Source organism: Meles meles, chromosome Y (genome assembly GCF_922984935.1).
Source record: "Meles meles chromosome Y, mMelMel3.1 paternal haplotype, whole genome shotgun sequence".
Classification (NCBI taxonomy): domain Eukaryota; kingdom Metazoa; phylum Chordata; class Mammalia; order Carnivora; family Mustelidae; genus Meles; species Meles meles.
The window spans coordinates 43,261,684-43,287,033 of NC_060088.1; positions in this window are offsets into that span (position 1 = coordinate 43,261,684).

Genomic DNA, 25,350 nt, shown 5'->3' on the forward strand with positions numbered 1-25,350 from the left:
CAGAGATCAAGCTCTGTCAGACAGAGCATTAGTGCTCAGGGAGGCCTAGCATATTAGTGTGCCGTCGAGGTCCGTGCAGGTTGAACTCACGTGGGGTTTCTGTGCAAATCCATAGGTTCCTTCTATCTCAATGGCTGGCAGAAGGCTGCACGGCGGCTCCAGAATTCCCAATCTGGAGTGCTTGCAGGGCAGAAGGGAGAGGATAGAAGCCAGAATACACAAGCGCCGGTTCAGTTCACTGCCAAGCATATGGCAGTTCCAGTGTTCAGCATCTGACATGAGATCAGCAGCAGCTGAGTTTGGGCGAGTGTAAGATGGTAGCTCACGCTGGAGATCTTGTCTATCATGACTGAAGAATGGAGGGGTGGCCTCAGGAGTCCATGGGGTTTTTCCCATGCTGGAGCTAGTGAGCTGCTCTGAACAGCAACCTTTCCTTCTCTGGGATAGGAAGAGTCCATTCTAATGGCTCCTGGCTCCCCCATATGGAAAGACTTGGTAGCAGAGCTCACCACATAGATGCCTGGGAAGCCCATCTCAGCTTACCTTTGCAGCTCAGGAACAAGGCAGTTTCTATCTGGTGGCTCTGGGGTGATGAACCCTGGGGGCTGAGTTGACAGGGATTCTCATGCTGATGGGTCACAATGCTGGCTTGTGTCCAGTGAGAACTTACTATGTGTCAGAGTCTCAGGTACAATGCAGGATTCTCCCCATCTGAGGGTTGGACCAGCTCCCGAGAGCCAGGTTGCCTTCTGGGGACAGGAGGTATTTTGTTATGTGGACAGCGACCAAACATTGGAACATATAAATGTATTTCGGAACTTGCCTCTGGGGACAGATGCCTGCAAATTTAAGCTAGGGTTCCATTGAAGTCCCAAGGGCATGTCACATTCCACCTTCTGACCCCGGGTCATTGACCTGGGTTTCTGCCTGGTGGCAGGTGTCTGGCATGTGTCAGAATCCCCTTTTTTTCCCAGAGCGACCTACGAAATTGTGGTGGGCTCAGGGGCCTTGCAATTGTCTCCCAATCCGGAGGTTTTGTTCAACTGTGATGAGCACAGTTTCCTTCTGAATGGCAGTCAGTGTCCTGCGCTTTGGCTCCAGAGGCCCCGTCCTGGAGGGCCTGTCAGCCAGGACTTTGGGAACAAAAGTCTGCAAACACAAGCTAAGGTTAGCGTGAGGTTTGAGGTGACGGCAGGCCTGATCTGCGGATGATGACAGCAGTACCCCGGGATATGAAATTAGTTGGATGGCGAGGCAGGAGTGCAGGCTTTTCTGTAGGCGTGTGTGTCTTGGATAGCCACAGAAATGAGGGGTGGCTTCATGGGGACATGGGAGATTCTGCCTCTGTCAGGATTCTGCCCAGCTCCCAAGGGTTGGTGTCCTTAGTGGGGGGAAGGGAAGAGTCCTGTTTTTGTCTCACGGGTAGGGCCATATCAGGGATCCCAGAGTTGGCTTCTGGGTTAGTGCTTCTGGAGAACGAGACTGAGGGTGAGGATTTGTGCTTAGGGGCAAGGCAGGCCCTCTATGCGGGCTCTTGGTCTAGCTAGATAGGGGGCTTGTTTGAAACCGGGCTCAGGCTGAGGGCCACAATGCCTGTTTGTGGCCAGAGTCACCCTTATATGTGGGTGTGGGCTCATGGGCCATGCAGACGGCTCCCACACTGACAGCAAGCTTTTCCTGCCGTGGGGAAGGAGGATAGTTCTTTTGTGCTTCAGATTCCCCCATAGGCTGGGATTTGAGTCATGGTCTCTGCACAGATGCCATCGAGGGCCATGCAGGTGGATCGTCTTGTGTGGATTCTGGACAAACCATAGGACCCTTCTTCTTTCTGGAGGGCATGCAGAAGGCTGCGTTGTCTCTCCAGAATTCCCAATTTGGAGGGCCTGCTGGCCATGAAGTTGAGGAGAGAAATCTGAACGCACAAGCGCTGGTTCAGTTCAGTGTCGAGTGCATGGTAAATCCAATGTTCAGTGTATGACTCGAGATCTCTAGCACCAAAGTCAGGGCGAGTGTAGGATGGTCACTCACGCTGGTGTTTGTGTCCATGATGGCCGACGAATGGAGGGGAGGCCTCAAGATTCCAGGGAGGTTTTCCCAGGTTGGGACTTGTGAACTGCTCCAAACAGCAAGATTTCCTTCTGCGGGACAGGGGGTGTCTGTTTCAATGGATTCAGGTCTCCCATACGGAAATACTTGGTAACAGAGCTCTCCTCATGGACGCCTGGAAATCCCAGCTCAGCTTACACTTGCAGCCCAGGAATAAGACGGTTTCGATCTGGTGGCTCTGGGGCGAATTGCCCAGGGGACTGTGTTGACAGGGAGCCTCAAGCTGATGGATCACAACACTGGCTTGTGTCCCATGAGACCTAGGTATGTGGCAGAGGCTCTGGCACCATGCAGAATTCTCCACCTGTGAGGAGTGGATGCAGCTCCTTAGAGCCAGGTTGCCTTCTGGGAACAGAAGGTGTGCTGTTTTTTGCATAAGGGACCTAGCATTGGAACATAGGTAAGTAAGTACTCTGAACATTCCTCTGGGGAATGATGCCTGCATACCTAAGCTAGGATTCCACTGAGATCCTAGGGGCATGTCAGTTTCCATCTTCTGAGTTAGGTCCATTGACCTTATCGTCTGTCTGGAATTAGGTGTCTGGCATGTGTCAGGATGTGCATTTCTGACTAGAGCGGCCAACGAAATTGGTGGTCTCAGGGCCCTTGCATGTGTCTCCCAATCTGGAGGGTTTGTGCAACTGTGATGAGCAGAATGTCCTTCGGAAGGGCAGGAGAGTCCTGTACTGTGGCTCAAGAGGCCCCATCCTGGAGGGCCTGTGGGCCAGGGCTTTGGGGGCAAAAGTCTGCAAACACAAACTCAGTTTAGTGTGAGGGGCAAGGTGATGGCAGGCCCGATATGCAGACCGTGAGGGCTCTTCTTCTTTTTGAAGGTCTGGCAGAAGGCTGTGTTGTGGCTCTAGAATTCCCAATCTGGAGGGCTTGTTGGCCAGGGTGGTGAGGACGGAAATCTGCATGCACAAACACCATTTCTGTTCAGTGCTGAGCACATGGTAGTTCCGATGGGCAGCGTCTGACTCGAGATCTCCAGCACCTGAGTCAAGTGAGTGTCAGATTGTCGCTCATGCTGGAGTTTGTGTGCATGATGCTAGATGAAAGGAAGGGGGGCCTCATGAGCCCATGGAGGTTTTCCCAGGCTGGGCCTTGTGAGCTGCTCTGAACAGCAAGCTTTCCTTCTGCGGGAAAGGGTGAGTCCCTTTTGATGGCTCCATGTTCCCCCATATGGAAAGACATGATAGCAGAGCTCACCTCATAGATGTCTGGAAAGCCCAGCTCAGCTTATCCTTTTAGTTCAGGAACAAGGCAGTTTCGATCTGATGGCTCTAGGGCAAGTGCTCAGGGTGCTGAGTTGACAAGGAGCCTCATGCTGATGGGATTTCCATGCTGGGTGGTGTCAAGGGAGACCTTAGAATGTGTAGGGAGCTCAGGTGCCATACAGGATTCTCCTCCCCTGAGGATTGGACACAGCTCCCAAGAGCCAGGTTGCCTTCTGGTGACAGGAGGTGTTCTGTTTTTTGGATCAGGGACCTAGCGTTGGAACATATGTAGGTACTAATGTAGGGGCCTGGTTAGCCAGAGGAACTTACTTGTAAACCCCGGATATAAGGACGGGCCTGGCCAGATTGTCTTATCCAATCAGTGGGGTGTGCATATATTAAATGTGGTGAGTTGAGATCTCATTGGCCACCTCTGTGTGGGCCAGGCTCAACCACCTCTATAAATGTTAGTCTGTGATGCTGGCAGTGGGGGGGGGGGCGGTAAGTAGGAGGACTTAGAATAGCCGTTAGAGAACAGGAGGAGTTAGAATAGCTGTTAGAGTAGTAGCAGGAGTTAGAGTAGCCATTAGAGTAGCAATTGGGAGCCGTTAGGGTAGTCATAGGAGTGATAGCGATGGCGTCGTCCGGAGCTTCAGAGCTCAGGATCATCGGGAGCATTGGGAGCAGCATTGCTGGGGGCGTCACCGCCATGAGTGGCCTTGCCTCCCCAAGCAGTAGCACGACCAACGATTCACCTCACTGTAGCCTCGCCACGACCCCCTCACCGCCCCGTGCTGCGGCCTCACCAGAGCGACATCATTCTGGTGAGCAGCCTCGTCGGCTTGCAACCTCGTTGGAGAGTGGCCTGGTCTGGAGAAGCCTCTTCATCATCGGTTTCGGCCTTCGTTCAGTGTGTGGCCTCGTCCAGAATGGCCTTGTCTGGGGAGTGGCCTTGTCAGAGTGGCGTCATGGGGAGCAGAGTCTGTGTCATCAGGGCTGTCGTCCTCGTCATCCTTGCCTCTTTGTCATTTTGAACAGCGTCCTTGTCATCGTCGCCTCTACATAAGAAAGGGACCTGACCGGTCGGTTTGATTTTCGATGCTTGGTGTGAAATAAAGCTTTGCTTGATTTTCGCTTTGTGTCAGTCTGATTCCTTTGATCACGGACCCTAAGACTGGGGGCTTGCCCGGGATCAAACAACGAGAAGTGAGCCACCATTGGAATTTATGTGAAAAGCCTCCAGAGGTGTTGAGATCTTGTTGGAGCACCAGGTTATGGCCCACCGGGGAGAACTGGACACAGCTATGCTCCCCTGGGCCAGAGTGGATGCGGGGATGCCCCATTCCTCTGTTGGTAGATCGACATTGGGTTCGAGTCACCCTTGGCGGGGGGTTTCAAGTCCCCTTAGATGGTCAGGGGGTTCGAGTACCCCTACACAGTCACCCGGGATTCGAGTCCCCCTAGGCGGTCACCAGGGGGTTTGATCCCCTAGGCAGTCAGGACGTTTGCATCCATCTATGCAGTCTTTGGGTGTTCACATCCCCGGAGGCAGTCATTGGTGATTCGAGTCCCCCTAGGCGGTCAGGGGGTTTAAGTCCCCCTAGAAACTCCCTACAGGTGGTGGGATAACTGGGCCTGCAGTTGTCTTTGTCTTGTCTTTTTGTTTTCTGCTGTGTTGTTTGTTGTGTTTGGGGGAATGGGACAGGCATAGAGTAAGGGGACTCTGACTTTCGTCTCTCTGTTCCTCATAGTAGATGTGGGGCTTCGTCCTCACTCATTTTGTGTGTTAAGGGCTATAACTGGAGCCAACTGGGGTTAGTCTAACTTGGGAGAGAGACTTTAAAGAATATTACCAAGCAGCTTCCGAAACTCCCTTTCTTTTGGGGAATTCCTTGCCTTCTCTGGCCTGACGTGGACTGCCTAGCCCTTCCCCTTGCTGATAAGGGTCATCATTTGTTATTTAACCATATCTATTCTGAGTTTTTTTGTCATTTGTAATTGATTTAATTCTCTTGTAAGATGAAGTCCGCCTTAAAGGAAATTCATATATGAGACTTTCAGATCAAATATGGTTCTTTGATATTTTGAAATCCTGGAACTGAATTTCCAGAAGTAAAAGTTTCACTTGCACCAAACCAGAATTAATATGGTGACTCAAGTTAAGAATGAGTCTCCAGGAGCTTTCCTAGAAAGGCTCATTGAAGCCTAAAAAATGTATAGCCTGATTGACCCTGAGGCACCCGAAAATCAGGGAGCAGTGAATCTTGCTTTTGCCAATCAGTCAGCCCCGGATATAAGGAAGAAACTTCAGGAAATTGAAGGATTTGAAGGAAAGAATCTGATTGAGCTATTGAGAATAGCAGAAAAGGAATTTAACAAGAGGGATTCACAGGAGGATGAAAAACAGACAAAAAGCTGGTTAAGGTTTTGGCATTACATGAGATATGTAGAAGATAATAAATGGAAGGAAAAGCCTAAGCACAGAGAAGGCAGGTGGGAATACTTAGATTCAGATAAGTGTGTTTACTGTAAGGAAAAAGGACACTGGGTCAGGGAGTGCCCCAAAAGGAAGATGGCAATGCTGGCCACCAGAGTACAAATTGAAGTGAAAGGGAAATCAGTTGATTTTTTTTTTTTTTTGGTGGAAACGGGAGCCCAGTTTTCATCATTACTTAAACCTATAGGAAAACTCTCTAGAGAGGAAGTTTGGGTACAAGGAGCAAATGGCACAGCGAGACATAAATGGACAACATAAACGTCTTTAAATCTGGCCTCGGGAGTAGTGAAACATCGGTTTTTTGTCCTCTCTAATGCCCCATATAACTTGATGGGAAGAGATCTCCTCCACAAGTTACAAGCTGGCATTCAGTTCTCAGAAGGAGACATGACTGTAACCTTAAGACAACACCCTGTACAGGTGCTTATGGCAGCAGTAGATGAATACCTCCTTTATGAGCCAGTCTCAAAACCAGAGGACACAAAGGCGGGGAGTCTTCTCCAAATCCTACAGGTCAAGTATACCAAGGTCTGGGCAGAAGGGAAGCCCCATGGCTTGGCCAGGGGACAACCTCCAGTGGTGGTACAATTAAAGGCGATACCTATAGGTGTTCACTTTTGGCAGCACCCCCTTCGCCGGGAAGCAATGGAAGGGATCAAAGACTACACTAACCACCTCCAAGGAGAAGCAATCCTAGTTCCTTGCAAATCTCCATGGAACACAACTTTGACACCCATCAAAAAGGCCGAGACTCTGGAGTACTGACCCATTCAGGAATTGTGGGAAGTTAATAAACATGTTGAAGATATTCACCCTAAGGTGCCTAACCCGTATATCCTACTCTTCCTCCTGGGCCCCAAAAGAACTGTGTATACCATCTCAGATCTCTAGGATGCATTTTTCTGCATATCTTTAGCATGGGAAACTCAACCCCTTTTTGCTTTTGAGTGGTCCAACACTCAGTCAGGATTCCATATTTTTTGACGAGGCACTACACAAGGATTTGCATAAGTACAGAATCTCCAACCCAGTAGTCACTCCGTTACAGTATGTTGATGACTTGCTCATAGCCGCTGAGGACTATAAGTCATGCTTGGGGGGGACAAGAGCTCTCTTACAGGCTCTGCAGGGAAAAGGGTATTGGGTGTCAGCAAAGAAAGAACAGCTCTGTCAGAGCCATGCCACATATATAAGCTTTGATCTGCATGAGGAAGTGCGTTCACTGAATCCAGGAAACAGGTGATCACCTGATACCCTCTCCCAACCATGTCCCAACAAGTCAGGGAATTTTTTGGACGATGGGCTACTGTAGGCTGTGGATACTGCAGGTTGCAGAGATTGTCCAACCTCCCTTCAAAATGGCAAAAGGCAGCGGGGGGGCTCACTATGATAGAGTGGACAGCTGAGGCAGGAGGAGCATTTCGGTAATTACAAACAGCTGTACTGAGTGCATTGGCCATCCCAGATGTAACCAAGCCCTGTCACTTGAATGTGGATGAAAATGCAGGCATGGCCAAAGGAATTTTGACTCAGAATCTGGGGCCTTGGCAAAGGCCAGTAGCCTTTCTTAACAAGAAACTAGATCCAGTAGTGGCTGGGTTCCCCTCTTGCCTCTGCATAATTGCTGCCACGGCCCTCTTGGTCAAGATGCAAGAAAATTGAATTTGGGTCAAAATCTCATCTTGACCATAACCCATGCTCTTGAGGGCCTTCTCCTGACTAGACCAGACCGATGGATGACAAACACCTGAGTGACAGGGTATAAGGCCCTCCTCCTCAATGTACCAAGAGTGACGTTCTGACACCTGGAAGTGCTAAATCCAGCCACGCTGCTGCCAGAGGAGATGGCTGACCATCCACACAACTGTGGGGATGTCCTAAACCAAGTCACAGGAATAAGATCGGATCTCATAGACATTCCCCTCGTGGATGCTGAGATGACTCTGTTCACAGATGGGAATAGCTATGTGGTCAATGGAAAGAGGTATACAGGGGTTGCGGTGGTTTATCCTGAGCAGAAACTCTTTACAGAAACCCTGCCACACGGAACTTTGGCACAAAAAGTGGAACTAATTGCAGGCACTAAGGCACTGCAGATGGCCAACGGTAAAACTGCCAACATCTATACAGACAGCAGGTATGCCTTTGTTACTCTCCATATACATGGGGCTATTTATAAAGAAGGGGGCCAATTAACAGCAGAAGGAAAAGGAATTAAAATCAGAGGAGAAATATTGGCTCTCCTCCAGGCTATTTGTGACCCAAAAGTTGTGGCCGTTATGCATTGCCTGGGACAAGAAAAGGGGACTGATCTGATTTCAAAAGGAAAGCAATTAGCAAATCAAGCCACAAAGCAAGCAGCCTGAGAAACAGTACAAGAACTAGTACACTCCCAGCTCCAGCCCTACCAGAAAAACTGAATTATTCAGAAGAAGATTTAAAATATTTACATAAATGGGTTAAATTTGACTATGAAGGGGATGGGCTAAGACTGAAGCAGGGAAAACAATTCTTCCTCGAAGACTAGGCAAAAAGTTAGTAGACCAGATACATCAGCGTACTCATTTGGGGACTTGCAAACTCAAGGAGCTTATAGGCAAGCAGTTCCAGTTTTCTAACTTAGGGCGTATGGTTCAGGATGTAGTTGATAGATGTGCTCGATGCCAGATAGTTAATGTGGGAAGAACTTAAATGGGTAAGGTTCAGGTAAGGAACCGGGAATTTCTTGGGAAATAGATTTTACAGAAATGAAACCTGGAAAATATGGGCACAAGTACATGTTAGTTTTTGAAGATACCTTTTCAGGCTGGGTAGAGGCTTTTCCCACCAAACATGAGACGGCAAGAGTGGTAGCCAAAAAGGTACTAGAAGAAATAATTCCTCCAGTTGGGCTGCCTCTCACAATCGGGTCAGACAATGGTCCTGCATTTCTGAGTTCAGTCTCACGGGTATTGGCCAAGACCGTGGGCACTAATTGGAAACTATATTGTGCCTACTGGCTCCAGAGTTCTGGGCAAGTAGAGAGAATGAACTGGACTCTTGAAGAGACCTTGACAAAACTAATTCTGGAGGCTGGCATTGGATGGGTGGATCTCCTTCCTTTCGCCCTCCTCACGGCATGATGTATACCCTATTTAAGCAAGGTGACCCCATTTGAAATAATGTTTGGGAGACCCCCCACTCTCTGTCCTCGACTACAAGATATTGACCAAGCATAAATGACTGATCAGTCTGTACTCCAGTCACTGCAGGCATTACAGTCTGTCTTAAAAAAAGCCTGCTCAGTGATCCAGATGGCCCACACTGGGACGGAAACTGTGGTGGAACCACATCCTTACCAACCTGGGGACTTGGTTTGCATATGTCGCTATCAAGTGGGAAACTTGGAGCCTCGCTGGAAGGGACAATGTACTGTTATCCTGACCACCCCCATGGCAGTAAACGTAGAAGGCATCAGGGCCTGGATTCACGTGGGTCAAATCAAATGAGCCAAGGACTAGGATGCTCCCCAGAGATGGAAGCTGCAGCTGATGGACACTGGTGACCATGGACTAAAGCTAAGACTAAAAAACTGTGAGTTTATTGTTGCTCCTATTGTTACCTGTTTATGTAAAGTATAGGTGGGAAATTAGATGAACGGAATTAGGATAAAAATGGAAAAGGTTATACAAAGCGTTGAATGGCTAACTCATCAGCTGACTGTGCATTATGGTTACGTTTTGGCCCCTGTATTATAAACCCCCTAATGTCATTTGCACCAAAGAAAATTGGAGCGATAAAAATGTAAGTCTTACATGTTAATAAACCCCCTTACAACAAGAGAACATAGAACTGGCTGAAAAGTCAAGGATTTGACTAATTTCCAAAGAGAAGGGGGGAATGGAGAGGCCTGTTTAGCCAAAGAAACTTTCATCCCCGGACATAGTGGCAGGCCAGGCCAGATAGCCATATCCAATCAGTGGGGTGCACATATATTAACTGTGGTGAGTTGAAATCTAATTGGCCACCTGTGTGTGAACCCAAATCAACCACCACTCTAAATGTTAGTCTGTGAAGCTGGGAGGGGGGAGAACTAGGAGGAGTTAGAATAGCCATTGGAGAAGTAGGAGGAGTTAGAATAGCCTTTAGATATGTAGAAGAAATTAGAATAGCCATTAGGGAAGTAGGAGGAATTAGAATAGCCGTTAGAGAAGTAGGAGGAGTTAGATAGCCGTTTGAGAAGTAGGAGGAGTTTGAATAGCCATTAGAGAAATAGGAGGAGTTAGAGTAGTTGTTAGAGAAGTAGGAGGAGTTAGAATTGCTGTTAGAATAGCACAATAGCTGTTAGAGAGGCCGTTGGGAGCCATTAGGGTAGTCATAGGAGTCATAGCGTTGGGCTTGTCAGGAGCAGTGCCGCCCCAAGCCACATCCTGCCTGCAGCAGCCTCGCCACCGCGAGCCACGGCCTTGCTGGAGTGGCCTGGCTGGAGTGGCCTCACCAGAGTAGGGTCATTCCGGGGAGGGGCCTCCTTGTCATGCAGCCTCGTCGTCGAGCGGCCTCCTCCAGAGCAGCCTCTTCATCGTCGGGAGCGGCCTTGTCCGGAGCGGCCTCTTCATTGTTGGGAGTGGCCTCTTCTGGTGTATGGCCTCATCTGGGGAGCGGCCTCCTCTGGGGAGTTGCCTTGTAGGAGTGGCCTCATGGGGAGCAGAGACTGTCATCAGGATTGTCGTCCTCATCATCCTCACCACTTTGTCATCAAGAGCGGTGACCTCGTCATCGTCTCCTCTATGTAAGAGATGGCCTTGACCGGTGTGCTGGTTTCTGATGCTTGGCGTGAAATAAAGCTTTTCTTCATTTTCACTTTGTGTCAATCTCGTTCCTTGGATCATGGACCCTAAAGCTGTTTTCTGTCTCGGTGGTCCTGCCATAGCATGGATTCCAGAGTTTGTGTCTGGGACCGTGTGCCTGGAGAACCCGACTGAGAGTGAGAATTTGAGCCTAGGGACATGTTATGTCTATTATGCAGGCTCCTGGTCCAGCTAGCGAGGGGGCTGGTTTGTAAGTGGGCTCAGGATGAGGGTCACAATGCCTGTTTGGGGCCAGGGAAGACCTCCTGGTTGGGGGTGGTCTCATGGTCCATTGAGCTGGCTCCAACTCTAAGAGTTAGACCCCCATCCCCACAGCAAACTTTTCCCATCATGGAGAAGGAAGAGTGCTCTTTATGCTTGAGGATCCCCCATTGGCCGTGATTTGAGCTATGGTCTGGGCACAGAAGCCTGAATACCCAGGTTGGGTAGAGATGAGAGTCTCTGCCCTTGGCACGTCCCACATGCAGGATAAGGGACCCACTACCTGGGGAGCTGATGGTAGTTCGTTACTCAGGCTGTGTCAGAGCATTAGTGTACAGGGCGGCCTAGGGTATTGGGGTGCCATCGAGTTCCGTGCAGGTTGATCCTCAAGTGGGGATTCAGGGATGAACCCAAGGCCCCTTCTTCTTTCAGGAGGGCAGGCAGAAGCCAGCATTGGGACTCCTGAATGAACAATCTGGAGGGCTTGCAGCCCAGGTGGGTGAGGACAGAATTCTGAACACACAAGCGACCATTCACTTCAGTGCCGAGCCCCGCCATTTCCAATGTGTAGCGTCTGATTTGAGATCTCAGAACTGGAGTCAGGGCAAGTGTCAGATGGTCGGTCATGCTGGAGTTTGTGTCCATGATGACCAATGAATGGAGGGGTGGCCTCATGAGGCCATGGAGGTCTTTCCAGGCTTGGGCTTGGAAGCTTCTACGAACAACAAGATTTCCTTCTGCACGACAGGGGGAGTCCATTTGAAAAGCATAAGGGTCTCCCATATGGAAAGAAGTCTTAGCAGAAGTCACTGAAGGGACGCTTGGAAAGCCCAGCTCCACAAACTCTTCCAGCCCAAGAACAAGGCCATTTCGATATGATGACTCTGGGGCAAAGGGCCCAGGGGGCTGAGGTGACAGGGAGACTCATTATGATGGGTCACAATGCTGGCTTGTGTCCAGCAAGACCTTAGACTGTGGCGGGGATTCATGCGTCATGCAGAATTCTCCATCCCAGAGGGTTGGACGCAGCTTCCAAGAGCCAGGTCGCCTTCTCGGGACAGGAGATCTTCTGTTTTGTGGCTCAGGGATCAAGTTTTGGACCATATGTAGGTATTACAGAGTTTGCCTCTGGAGACAGATGCCTGCAAACCTAAGCTAGATTTCTGTTGAGGTCCTAGGGGTATGTCAGGTTCCATCTTCAGATTCGGGTCATTGACCCGGGTGACTGCCTGGATGTAGGGGTCTGGTCTGTGTCCAAAAGCGCCTTTTATACAAGCGCCTTATATACAACGAATTTTGGGTGGGCTCAGGGGAATTGCAAGTGTCTCCCAATCTGGAGGGATTGTGCAAATGTGACAGGAAGAGTTTCCTTCAGGTGGGCAGGCAGAGTCCTGTGCTGTGGCTCCAGAGGCCTCATCCTGGAGGACCTGATGGCCAGGTCTTTGGGGACAAGAGTCTGTACACCCAAACTCGGGATAGGGTTAGTGGCAGGGTGATGGCAGGCACAATCTTCGAACCATGAAGGCACTGCCATGCGATTTGAAATGATGGCGACGGGGAGGCGGGAGTGCAGACTTTTCGGTTTGGGTTGTGTGTCTCGGTTGGCCACAGACTAGAGAGGTATCTTCGGGGGAAAGGGAAGAGTGCTGTTTTCCATCTCAGGGTCCCACCATAGCAGGGATTCCAGTTTCGGCTTCTGTGTTTGGGCGCCAGGAGAACCCCACCAAGGGTGAGGATTTGGACCGAGTTGCATGTCAGGCCTGGTATTCAGGTTCCTGGTCCAGCTAGCGAGGGTGCTGGTTTGAAAGTGGGCTCAGGCTGAGGGACACAATGCCTGATTGTGGTCAGGGCAGCCTCCTGAGTGGGCGTGGTCTCATGGAGGTAAGACCTCCATCTCCAAAGCAGCTTTTCCCGTCCTGGGGAAGGAGGGGTGCTCTTTGATGCTTCAGGTTCCCACATCGTCCGAATTTTAGCTATGTTCTGGACGCAGACGCCTGAATACCCAGGTTGTGGAGAGATGACTGTCTCTGGCCTTGGCACGTCCCACCTGCAGGATATGGGGCCCGATAACTTAGGTGTTGATGGGAGGTCAGGCCTAGGAAGTGTCAGACAGAGCATTAGTACACAGCGCGGCCTAGGACATTGAGGTGCCGTCAAGGTCTGTGCATGTTGATCATCACGTGGTGATTTTGTGCAGACTGCTAGGACCCTTATTCTTTCTGGAGGGCAGGCAAAAGACTGCCTTTTGGCTCCCGAATGAATCATCTGGAGGGCTGGTGGGCCAGGAGGGTAAGGACGGAATTTAGAAACACAAGTTCCGGGTCTGTCCAGTGCCAAGCACAATACATTTCCAATGTGCACATAATGACTCGAGATCTCCAGCACCTGAGTCAGGGCACGTATCAGAATTCGCTCATGCTGGACTTTGTGTCCATGAGGGCCGACTAATGGAGGGGTGGATTCATAAGGCCATGGAAGTGTTCCCAGGCTGGGGCTTGTGAGCTACTCCAAACAGCAAGCTTTCCTTCTGCGGGAGAGGGGGAGTCCGTTTGGATGGCACCAGGATCCCCCGTATGGATAGACGCCATAGCAGAAGTCACCGCATAGATGCCTGGAAAGCACAGCTCTGCTTACCCTTCCAGCCTGGACAAGGCCCTTTTGATATGTTAGGTCTGGGCAAAGTGCTCAGGGCCTGAGGTGACAAGAAGCCCCATTCTGATGGGTCAAAATGCTGACTGGTTTCCAGGGAGACCTTAGAATGTGGCGGGGGCTCAGGCGCCATGAAGGATTCTCCTCCCCTGAGGGTTGGAAGCAGCGCCCAAGAGTCTTGTTGATTTCTGGGGACAGGAGGTGTTCTGTTTTGTTCCTCCAGGATCAAGTGTTGGACAATATAGGTATTCCAGGGTTTGCCTCTGGAGGTAGATACCTGAAAACCTAGGCTAGTGTTCCATTGAAGTCCTGGGGGTATTTCAGGTTCCATCTTCTGACTCAGGGACATTGACCTGGGTGTCTGCCTGGAGATAGGTGTCTGGCATGTGTCCACAAGCACCTTTTTTCCAATTCAGCGAACGAATTAGGGGTGGACTCAGGGGCATTGCAGGTGTCTCCCAATCTGGAGGGTTTGTGCAAATGGGATGGCAGAGCTTCCTCCCGGTGGGCAGGCAGAGTCCTGTGCTGTGACTCCAGAGGCTCCATCCTGGAGGTCCTGTCAGCCAGGGCTTTGGGGACAAAATTATGCAAACACAAACTCGGGATAGGGTTCTGGGCGAGTGATGGCTGGCCCAATCTGTGGACCGTGAGGGCAGTGCCGTGGCATCTGAAATTATTTCTATGGGGAGGTGGGAGTGCAGGCTTTTCTGTCTGGGATGTGTGTCTTGGTTGGCCACAGAATGTATGGTATCCTAATGGGGCCATGGGATATTCTAACTTTGTAAAGATTCTACCTGGCTCCCAAGGGTTTGGTGTCTTTCATGGGGAAGGGAAGAGAGCTGTTTTCCATCTCATGTGTCCCATCATAGCAGGGATTCCAGAATCGGTTTCTGGGTCCGGTTGCCTGGAGAACCCAACAGATGGTCCTCACCATCTGTGATGGTGATGGGCCTAGGGGCATGTCACACCCGATATGTGGGAGCCTGTTTCAGCTAGCGAGGGGGCTGGTTTGAAAGCGGACTCAGGCTGAGGGTTACATGCCTGTTTGTGGCCAGGGAAGCCCTCCTGGGTGGGCTTAGTTTCATGGGGCATGCAGCTGGCTCCCACTATGAGGGTTCGACCCCCATCACCACAGCAAGCTTTACCCGTTGTGGGGAAGGAGGAGTGCTCTTTGATGTTTGAGGTTCCCACATAGACCGGGATTTGAGCTATGATTTGGGCACAGACCCCTGAATAGCCTAGTTGGGTTGAGGTATCAGTCTCTGGACTTGGCACATCCCACCTAGAGGATATGGTGCCTGCTACCTGGGGCCTGATGGGAGGTCGGAGCCCAGGCTGTGTCAGGCAGAGCATTAGTGCACAAGCGGCCTAGCACATTGATGTGCCTTCGAGGTCCTTGCAGGTTGATGCTCACTTGGGGATTCTGGGAATACCCCTAGGGCCCTTCTTTCTAGAGGGCAGGGACAAGACTGCATTGTGGCTCCTGAAGGAACAATCCAGAGGGCTGGCGGGCTAAGAGGGTAGGACGGAATTCTGAAGATACAGGTGCTGGTTTCTTTCAGTGCCGAGCACATGGTATTTCCAAAGTGCAGCGTTTGAATTGAGATCTTCAGGACCTGAGTCAGGGCATATTTAAGATGGTCGCTCATGCTGGAGTTTGTGTCCAGGATAACCGACGAATGGAGGGGTGGCCTCATGACGTCATGGAGGTCTTCCTGGGCTGAGGCTTGTAAGCTGCTCCGAACAGCAAGCTTTCATTCTGCGGGACAGTGGGGTCTGTTTTGATGGCACCAGGGTCCCCATATGCAATGATGTCATAGCAGAAGTCACAGCATGGATGCCTAGAAAGCCCAGATCCTCTTAGCCTTCCAGCCCAGGAACAAGGCCCTTTTGATCTGGTGTCTCTGGAGCTAAGTGCCCAGGGGACTGAGGTGAGAGAGAGCCTCATTCTGATGGGTCACAATGGTGGCTGGTGTCCAGGGAGACCTTAGAATGTGGCGGGGGCTCAGGCGCCATGCAGGATTCTCCTCCCCTAAGGGTTGGATGCAGCTCCCAAAAGCCAGGTTGCATTCTGGGGACAGGAGGTGTTCTGTTTTGTGGCCCCGGGATCAAGTTTTGGAACATACATAGGTATTCCAGAGCTTGCCTCTGGAGGCAGATGCCTGCAAACCTAAGCTAGGTTTATGTTGAGGTTGAAGGGATATGTCAGGTTCCATCTTCTGACTCAGGGCCATTGACCTGGGTGTCTGCCTGGAGGTAGGTGTCTGTGTCTGTGTTTTAATGCACCTATTTTCCAAGGTGGCCAATGAATTTGGGGTGGGCTCATGGGCATTGCAGTTGTCTCCCAATCTGGAGGGTTTGTACAAATGTGACGGGCAGAGTTTCCTTTGGGTGTGCAGGCAGAGTCTTGTGCTGTGCCTCCTGAGGCCCCATCCTGGAGGGCCTGTTGGCCAGGGCTTCGGGGATAAAAGTCTGCAAACACAAACGGGATAGGGTTATGGGCGAGGTGATGGACAGCCCGATCTGCAGACCATGAGGGCAGTGCCCGGGATCTAAAATGAGTGTGAAGGGGAGGCAGGAGCGGGGGCTTTTATGTCTGCATTGTATGTCTTGCTTGGCCATGGAATGGAGCGGCAATCTCATGGGGCCACAGGAGATTCTGCTTCTGTGAAGATTCTGCTTGACTTCTAAGGGTTTAATATCTTTTGGGGGGAAAGAAACAGTGCTGATTTCCGTCTCATTGTCCTACCATAGCAGGGATTCCTGAGTCGGCTTCTGTGTCCGGGCGGCTGGAAACCCAACCGAGGTTGAGGATTTGGGCCTAGGATCATGTCAGGCCCACTATGCGTGCTCCTGGTCCAGCAAGCGAGAGGGCTGGTTTGAAAGCGGGCTCAGGCTGAAGGTCACAATGCCTTTTTGTGGCCAGGGCAACCCTCCTGGGTGGGCGAGGTACATGGTCCATGCAGCTGGCGCCCACTCTGAGGGTTACACCCCCATCCCCACAGCAAGCTTTTGCCATCATGGTGAAGGAAGAGTGCTATTTTTTGCTTCAGATTCCCCCATAGCCCGAAATTTGAGCTATGGTCTGTAAACAAATGCCTGGATACTGTGGTTGGTTAGAAATGACATTATATGGTCTTGGCATGTACCCACGTGTAGGATTCAGGGCCCGTTATCTTGGGGGCTGATGGGAGGTCGGGGATCAGGTTGTGTCAGACAGAGTATTAGTGCACAGGACGGACTAGGACATTGAGGTGCTGTCGAGGTCCGTGTACGTTGATCCTCACGTGGGGATTCTGGGTAGACCACTAGTGCTCTTCTTCTTTCTGGAGGGCAGGCAGAAGACTGCATTGTGGCTCCCGAATGAATAATCTGGAGGGCTGGTGGGACAGGAGGGTGAGGACAGAATTCTGAACGCACAAATACCAGTTCTATTCAGGGCCAAGCACCTGGCAATTGCAATGTGCAGCATCTGGCTCGAGATCTCCCACACCTGAGTCAGGGCACGTGTCAGATATTTGCTCATGCTGGAGTTTCTATCCATGATGGCCGACGAAAGGAGGGGTGGCCTCATGAGGTCTTGGCTGCCTTCCCAGGCTGGGACTTGTGAGCTGCTCCGAACAGCAAGCTTTCCTTCTGCAGTAGAGGGGGCGTCTGTTTTGATGACACAAGTGTCCCTCATATGGAAAGACATTGTAGCAGAAGTCACTACATGGATGCCTGCAATGACCAGCTCTGCTTACCCTTCTATCCCAGGAAGAAGGCCTTTTTGATCTGGTGGCTCTGGTGCAAAGTTTCCAGGGGGATGAGGTGAAAGGGAGCCTCTTTCTGATGGGTCACAATGCTGGCTTGTGTACAGGGAGACCGTAGAATGTGACAGGGGCTCAGGCGCCATGCAGGATTCTCCTCCCCTGAGGGCTGGACAAAGATCCCAAGAGCCAAATTGCCTTCTGGGGAGAAGAGGTGTTTTGTTTTTTGCTCAGGGATCAAGTGTTAGATCATATGGAGGTATTCCAAAGTTTGCCTCTGGATACAGATGTCTGCAAATCTAAGCTAGGGTTCCAAAGAGGACCTAGGGGTATTTCAGGTTCCATCTTCTGACTCAAGGCCATTGTCCTGGTGTTAGGGTCCGTGATCAAAGGAACGAGACTGACACAAAGCGAAAATCAAGCAAAGTTTTATTTCGCACCATGCATCAGAAACCAAACTGCATTAGAAACCAAACTGACCAGTAGGTGCCTGAGTCTTGCTGGGGACCACCGCCTCCCAGTCCCTGGGGTCCCTCCTGGAGGCTCCCTGCCTCACCCTCACAGTACCACAGACCCACTCCTGGCGTGGCTGCACCGTTGGCTCCTGAGAGTCTGCTCCTGATAGCGGCACTGCCCAAGGCGGTGTGGCTGCTTGTGGTGGCGCTGCTGCTGATATTCTGGCTCAGGGTGGCATCACTCGCGGCAGCGCCTCTGCCGCTGCTGCTCTAGGCGGTGCTGCTTGTGGTGGCGCCACTGCCTGCTGCTGCTCTGGGCGGTGCCACTCGCAGTGGCGCCGCTGCCGCTGCTGCTCTGGTGCACGGGGTGGTGCCGCTCGCGGTGGCGCTGCTGTCCCTGCTGCTCTGGGCGGTGCACAGGGCGATGCCGCTCGAGAATCAAACCGACCGGTCGGGGCCATTTCTTATGCAGAGGCGACAACGACAAGGATGCCACTCCCGATGACAAAGAGGCGAGGATGACAAGGACAACAACCCCAAACACACAGACTCTGCTTCCCATGATGCCACTCCAGCAAAGCCACTCCCCGGGCGAGGCCACACACTGGACGAGGCCGCTTCTGACGATGAAGAGGCCGCTCTAGACGAGGCCGCTCAAGGACGGGGCCGCATGCCAACGAGGCCACTCCCCGGAATGACGCCGCTCTGGCGAGGCCGCTCTGGACCAGGCCACTCCAGCAAGGTCACAGCTCGGAGCAGTGAGGCCGCTGGCAGCGGGGCCGCAACTGAGGGCAGCGAGGCTGCTGGAGGCAGCGAGGCTGGTCACGGTGGGGCTGCGGCTCAGGGTGGCGAGGCCCCTGGCGGCGGGGCTGTGGCTTGGGGCAGTGAGGCCGCCGGCCGCGGGGCCGCGGCTTGGGGTGGCACTGCTCCCGATGACCCCGACGCTATCACTCCTATGACTACCCTAATGGCTCCCAAAGGCTACCCTAAAGGCTACTCTAACGGCTTCCAAAGGCTACTTTAACAGCTACTCTAACGGCTATTCTAACTGCTATTCTAACTGCCATTCTAACTCCTCCCACTTCTCCAACGGCTATTCTAACACCTCCTACTTCTCCCCCCACCCAGCCTCACAGACTGACCTTTATAGAGGTGGTTGAGCCCGGCCCACAGACAGGTGGCCAATGAGATTTCAACTCACCATAGTTAATATGTGTACCCCACTGATTGGATACGGCTATCTGGCCTGGCCCACCTCTATATCTGGGGTTTACAGTTCCTCTGCCTAACTAGGCCCCTACACTGGGTGTATGCCTGGAGGTAGATGTCTGGCCTGTGTCCGAAGGCGCCTTTTTTCCAAGGCTGCCAACGAATTTGGGGTGGGCTCAGGGGCCTTGCAAGTGTCTCCCAATCTGGTGGGTTTGTGCAAATTGACTTGTAGAGCCTACTTCCGGTGGGCAGGTAGAGTCCTGCACTGTAACTCCAGAGGCCCTATCCTGGAGGGCCTGTCAGCCAGGGCTTCGTGGACAAAAGTCTGCAACACAAACTCAGATAGGGTTCTGGGGGACTTGAGAGCAGGCCCAATCTACAGACCGTGAGGGCAGTGCCACGGGATCTGAAATGAGTGTGATGGGAGGCGAGAGCACAGGCTTTTCTGTCTGAATTGTGTGTCTTGATTGGCAACATAATGTAGTGGTAGCCTCATGGGGCACGGAGATTCTGCCTCCGTGAGGATTCTGCCTGGTTCCCATGGGTTTGGTGTCTTTTGGGGGGAAGGGAATAGGGTTGTTTTCCGTCTCAGGGATCCAGCCAATGTAGGGATTCCAGAGTCGGTTCCTGGGTCCAGGTGCCTGGAGATCCCCACCAAGGGTGATAATTTGAGCCTAGAGGCATGTCAGGCCTGATATGCGAACTCCTGGTCCAGCTAGCGAAGGGGCTGGTTTGAAAGCCTATTCAGGCTGAGGCTCACAATGCCTGTTTGTGGCCAGGGAAGCAATCCTGGTTTTGCGTCATCTTATGGACCATGCAGCTGCCTCCCACTCTGAATGTTAGAGCCCCATCCCCACTGCAAGCTTTTCCTGTCATGGGGAAGGAGGAGTGCTCTTTGATGCTTGGGGTTCCGCCATTGTCCGGGATTTGAACTATGGTCTGGGCACAGAAACCTGAATACCCAGGTTGTGTAGAGACGAGAGTCTCTGGCCATAGCAGGTCCCCCCTGCAGGATATGGGGCCCGCTACCTGGGTGGCTGATGGGGGATCGGGGCTAAGCTGTGTCAGACAAGGCATCAGTGTACAGGGCGGCCATATGTAGTTATTCCAGAGTTTGCCTCTGGATACAGATGCCTGTATCATTGGGGTGACTTTGGGGTGCCGTTGAGGTCCATGCAGGTTGATCCTCACATGGGGATTCTGGGCAGACTTTTAGGGCCCTTCTTTTTTCTGGAGGGCAGGTAGAAGCCTGCTTTGGTGCTTCCGAATGAACAGACCGGAGGGCTGGCGGGCCAGGAGGGTGAGGATGGACTTCTGAATACACAAGCGCCGGTTCAGTTCAGTGCTGAGCACGTGGCATTTCCAATGTGCAACGTCTGACTCGAGATCTCCAGCACCTGAGTCAGAGCAGATGTCAGATGGTCGCTCACGCTGGTGTTTCTGTTCATGATCGCTGACGAGTGGAGGTGTGGCTTCATGAGGTCATGGAGGTCTTCCCTGGCTGGGGCTTGTGAGCTGCTTCGAACAGCACGCTTTCCTTCTCTGGGACAGGGGGAGTCCATTTTGATGGCAACAGTGTCGCCCCATATGGAAAGAAGTTGTAGGAGAAGTCACCGCATGGATGGCTGGAAAGCCCAGCTCCGCTTACCTTCCAGGCCCGGAACAAGGCCTTTTCGATCTGGTGGCTCTGGGTTAAAGTGCCCAGTGGGTTGAGGTGACCGGGAGCCTCATTCTGATGGGTCCTAAAGCTGGCTTGTGTCCATGGAGACATTAGAATGTGGCTGGGTCTCAGGTTCCACGGAGGATTCTCCTCCCCTGAGGGCTGGACGAAACTACCAAGAACAAGGTTGCCTTCTGGGATAGGAGGTGTTCCGTTTTTCACTCAGGGATCATGCGTTGGATCATACGTAGGTATTTCAGAGTATGCCTCTGGAGACAAATGCCTGCACACCTAAGCTAGGGTACCATTGAGGTTCTAGGGGTATGTCAGGTTCCATCTTCTGACTCAGGGCCATTGACCTGGGTGTCTTCCTGCAGGTAGATATCTGGATTGTGTCTGAATGTGCATTTATTACAAGGCAGCCTATGAATTTGGGGTGGGCTCAGGGGCATTACAGTTGTCTCCCAATCTGGAGGGTTTGTGCAAATGTGATGGGTAAGGCTTCCTTCAGTTTGGATTGCAGAGTCCTGTGCTTGGCTCCAGAGGCCCCATCCTGGAGGGCCTGTCTGCCAGGATTTTGGGGACAAAAGTCTGCAAACTCAAACTCGGGATTGGATTATGGGCGAGGTGATGGCCAGCCAGATCTGTGGACCATATGGGCAGTGCCACGGCATCTGAAATTTGGCGATGGGGAGACGGGAGTGCAGGCTTTTATCTCTAGGTTGTGTGTCTCGGTTGGCCACAGAATGTAGCGGTAGCCTCATGGGGACTTGGGAGATTCTGCCTCCGTGGGGATTTTGCACAGGTCCCAAGTTTTTGGTGAATTTCTGGATGAAGTGAAGAGAGCTGTTTTCCTTCTCAGGGGTCCCGCCCTTGCAGGGATTCCCGAGTGGGCTTCTGGCTCCAGACGCCTTGAGAATCCTACGGAGGGTGAGGATTTGGGTCTAGGGTCATGGCAGGCCTGATTGCGGGCTCTCTGTCTATCTAGCATGGGGACTTGTTTGAAAGCAGTCTCAGGCTGATGGTCACAATGCCTGTTTGGGCCCAGAGTGGCCCTCCTGGTTGGGCGTGGTCTCCTGGGCCATGCATCTGGATGCTACGCTGAGTGTTTGACCCCCATCCCCAGAGCTAGCTTTTACTGCTGTGGGGAAAGAGAAGTGCTCTTTTGTGCTTGAGGATCCTCCATATGCCTTTATTGGAGCTATCTTAGGGACACAGATGAGTAATATCCAGGTTGGGTTGAGATGACAGACTCGGGCCATGGCCCGTTCTACCGGCAGAAGGTGGCGGCCACTACCTGGGGCCTGACTGTAGTCGGGCCTCAGGCAGTGTGAGAGAAGTAGTGCACAGTGCGGCCTGCATATTGGGGTTCTGTATAGGGCCGTGCATGTTGATCCTCATAAGGGTATCCAGGGAAGATCCATAGGGCCCTTCTTCTATCTGGCGGGCAGGCAGAAGGCTGTGTTTGGGTTCCAGACTTCCCAATCTCGAGGTCCTGCTGGCCAGGAGGGTGAGGACGGAATTCTGAATGCACAAGCGCCAGTTCAATTCAGTCCGAGCAGATGACAGTTCCAATGTGCAACGTCTGACTTGAGATCTCCAACACCTGAGTCAGGACGAGTGTCGGATGGTCACTCACGATGGAGTTTGTGTCCATGATGCCTGAAGAATGGAAGGGTGGCCTCATGAGGCCATGGAGGTTTTCCCAGGCTGGGCTTGTGTGCTGCTCCAAACAGCAATCTTTCCTTCTGTGGGACAAGGGAGTCCATTGATGGCTCCAGGGCCCCCCAAATGGAAATACATGGTAGCAGAGATCTCCACATAGATGTTTCGAAAGCCCAGTTCAGCTTATCCTTTAGCCCAGAAATAAGGCAGTTTCGATCTGGTGGCTCTGGGCAAGTACCCAGGGCCCTGAGTTGATATGGAGACTCATGTTGATGGTTCAGAATACTGGCTTGTGTCCAGGGAGACCTTAAAATATGGCGGGGGTCAGGTGCCATGCAGGTTCTCTTCCCCAGAGGATTGGACGCAGCTCCCAAGAGCCAGGTTGCCTTCTGGGGCAGCAGGTGTTCTGTTTTGCAGCTCAGGAACCAAGTGTTGGAACATATCTAGGTATTCCTTAACCTGCCTCTGGGGACAGATGCCTGCAAATCTCACCTAGGGTTCCGTTGAAATCCTAGATGCATATCAGTTTCCATCTTCTGACTCAGGGCCATTGACATGGGTGTCTGCCTGGAGGTAGTTGTCTGGCATGTGTCAGAGTGCACATTTCTATCCAGAGCGGCCAACGAAATTGGGTGGGCTCAGGGGCCTTGCAGGTGTCTCCCAAACTGTAGGGTTTGTGTAACTGTGACGGGCAGTTTTTTCCATTGGGATGGCAGGCAGAGTCCTGTGCTGTGGCTCCAGAGGCCCATCTGGAGGTCCTGTCGGCCAGGTCTTTTGGGAGAAAAGTCTGCAAACACAACCTAAGTTTAGGGTGAGGGGCAAGGTGAGGGATGGCCCGATCTGCAGACCTGTGGGCAGTGCTTTGGGATCTGAAATTAGGGCTATTGGGAGACGGGACGCCCATGCTTTCCTGTCTGGGTTGTGTGTCTCGGTTGGCCAAGGAATGGAAGAGTGACCTCTGGGGCCATGGGAGATTCTGCCTCTGTGTGGATTCTGCCCGGCTCCCAAATTTTGGTGTCATTCGTGGGGAGGGGTAGAGTGTTGTTTTCCATCTCAGGTGTACAGCCATAACAGGGAATGCAGAGTCCACTTCTGGGTCTGGGCCCCTGTAGAACATGACTGAGGGTAAGGTTTTGGGCCTAGGGTCAATCTCAGGCCCGGTAGGCGGGATCCTGTTCCAGCTTGTTTGAAAGCGGGCTCACTATGCCTTTTTGTGACCAGGGCAGCCCTCATGTGAGGGCATGTTCTCATGGTTCATGCAGCTGGCTCCAACTCAGAGGGTTTGACACCCACCTCCCCAGCAAGCTTTTCCTGTCTTAAGGAAGCAGGACTGCTCTTTTGTGCTTGAGGTAACCCCATAGGCTGGGATTTAAGCTAAAATCTGGGCACAGATGCCTGAACAACCAGGTTGGGTAGAGATGATAGCCTCGGGCTATGGTTTTGGTGTCTTTCTGGATGAAGGGAAGAGAGCCGTTTTCCTTCTCAGGGGTCCTGCCATAGCAGGGATTCCAGAATTGGCTTCTGGGTATGGGCGCTTGGAGAACCAGACCAAGGGTGAGGATTGAGTCCTAAGGGGAATGTCAGGTCCAATATGTGGGCTCCTGGTCCAGCTAGCAAGGGGCTTGTTTGAAAGCAGGCTCAGGCTGATGGTCAAAATGTCTCTTTGTGCCCAGGGCGGACCTCCTTGATGGACGTGGGCTCATCAGATATGACGCTGGCTCCCACTCTGAGGGTATGACCCCTATCCCCACAGCAAGCTTTTCTGGCCATGGGGAATGAGGAGTGTACCTTTTTGCTTGAGGATCCCCCATAGACCATGATTTGAGTTATGGTCCTGGCACAGATTCCTGAACACCCAGGTTGGGTAGACATGAAAGTGTAGAGCCATGGGCGGTCCCACCATGGGGCCCACTACCTGGGGGGCTGACTGGAGGTCAGAGCTCAGGCTGTGTCAGACAGAGAATTGCATAGTGCGTCCTGGATATTGGGGTTCCATCTAGGGCCATGCAGTTTGATCCTTACATTGGGATTCTTGGCAGACCCATAGGGCTCTTCTTAATTCTGGAGGGCAGGTATAAGGCTGCATTGTGGCTCCAGGATTCCCCATCTGGAGGACTTGTGGGCGAGATGGGTGAGGACGGAATTCTGAACACACAAACGTCGGTTCTCTTCAGTGCCGAGCACATGGCAGTTCCAAAGTGCAGCGTCTGAATCGAGAACTCCAGCACCCGAGTCAGGGCGAGTGTCAGATGGTCACTCACACTGGAGTTTGTGTCCGTGATGCCCGATGAATGGAGGGGTGGCTTCATGAGGCCATGGAGATTTTCCCAGGGTGGGGCTTGTGAGCTGCTCCGAACAGCAAGGTTTCCTTCTGCGGGACTGGTGGAGTCCGTATTGATGGCTCCAGGGTCCCCCATAGTGAAAGACATGGTAGCAGATCTCACCACATTGATGTCTGTAAAGCCCAGCTCAGCTTATCCTTTCAACTCAGGAACAAGGCAGTATCGATCTGGTGGCTCTGGGGCACATGCTCAGCGGGTGAGTTGAAAGGGAACCTCATACTGATGGATCACAATGCTGGCTTGTGTCCAGAGAGACCTGCGAATGTGGTGGAGGCTCAGACACCATGCAGGATTCTCCTCCCCTGAGGGTTGGACACAACTCCCAAGAGCCAGGTTTCCTTCTGGGGATAGGAGGTGTTCTGTTTTGTGGCTCAGGGACTAAGCGTTGGAACCTGTGTAGGTAATCCAGAACCTGTCTTCGGGGACAGATGCCTGCAAACCTAACTGGGGTTCCATTGAGGTCCTAGGGGCATGTCAGGTTCCATCTTCTGACTCAGGGCCATTGACCTGCGTGTCTGCCTGGAGGTAGGTTTCTGGCATGTGTCAGACTGCACGTTTCTGTCTAGAGCGGCCTACTAAATTAGGTGGGCTCAGGGCATTGCAGGTGTCTCCCAATATGGAGGGTTTGTGCAACTGAGACAGGCATAGTTTCCTTTGTGAGGGCAGGCAGAGTCCTGCGCTATGCCTCCAGAGTCCCCATCCTGGAGGGCTTTTCAGCCAGGGGTTTGGGAACAAAGTTTGCAAACACAAACT